This window comes from Brassica oleracea, chromosome C6, assembly GCF_000695525.1.
Source record: "Brassica oleracea var. oleracea cultivar TO1000 chromosome C6, BOL, whole genome shotgun sequence".
Taxonomy (NCBI): Eukaryota; Viridiplantae; Streptophyta; class Magnoliopsida; order Brassicales; family Brassicaceae; genus Brassica; species Brassica oleracea.
In genome coordinates this window covers 17,677,816-17,678,310 of record NC_027753.1, presented here as the reverse complement: position 1 = coordinate 17,678,310, position 495 = coordinate 17,677,816, and positions in this window count along the sequence as shown.

The window sequence follows — 495 nt, the reverse complement described above, 5'->3', positions numbered from 1 at the left end:
GGCGGGAAAACGCGATTTTACAGTTTTGGCGGGAAAACTCGATTTGCCGGTTTTGACAGGAAAACTCGATTTTACGGTTTTTGCGGGAAAACTCGATTTTGCGGTTCTGGCGGGAAAACTTGATTTTGTGGTTTTGGTGGAAAAACTCAAATTAGGTTTTGGCGGAAAAAACACAATTTTTGTTTTTTGACGGAAAAACTTTATTCTTAGTTGTGGAGCAAAAACTCGATTTTGCGATTTTGGGAAGAAAACTTTTGATTTGATGCTCAACAAATTGGCGGAAAGAATCATATCATATCTTAATTTTTCTAGTTTTATCTTTAAAATTTAAGAACAAAAATAAATAAAATATTTTTTTAATTTAACCCTGGTACCAGCCCTAAACCTTTGATTATAATAGGGTTAAAATAGGGCTGGATTAATATAGAGCTGGGTTTATAATAAACAAAAGAGGTTGAGTCCTAACCCTGTAGTTAACATCCCTAAATAAAAGTG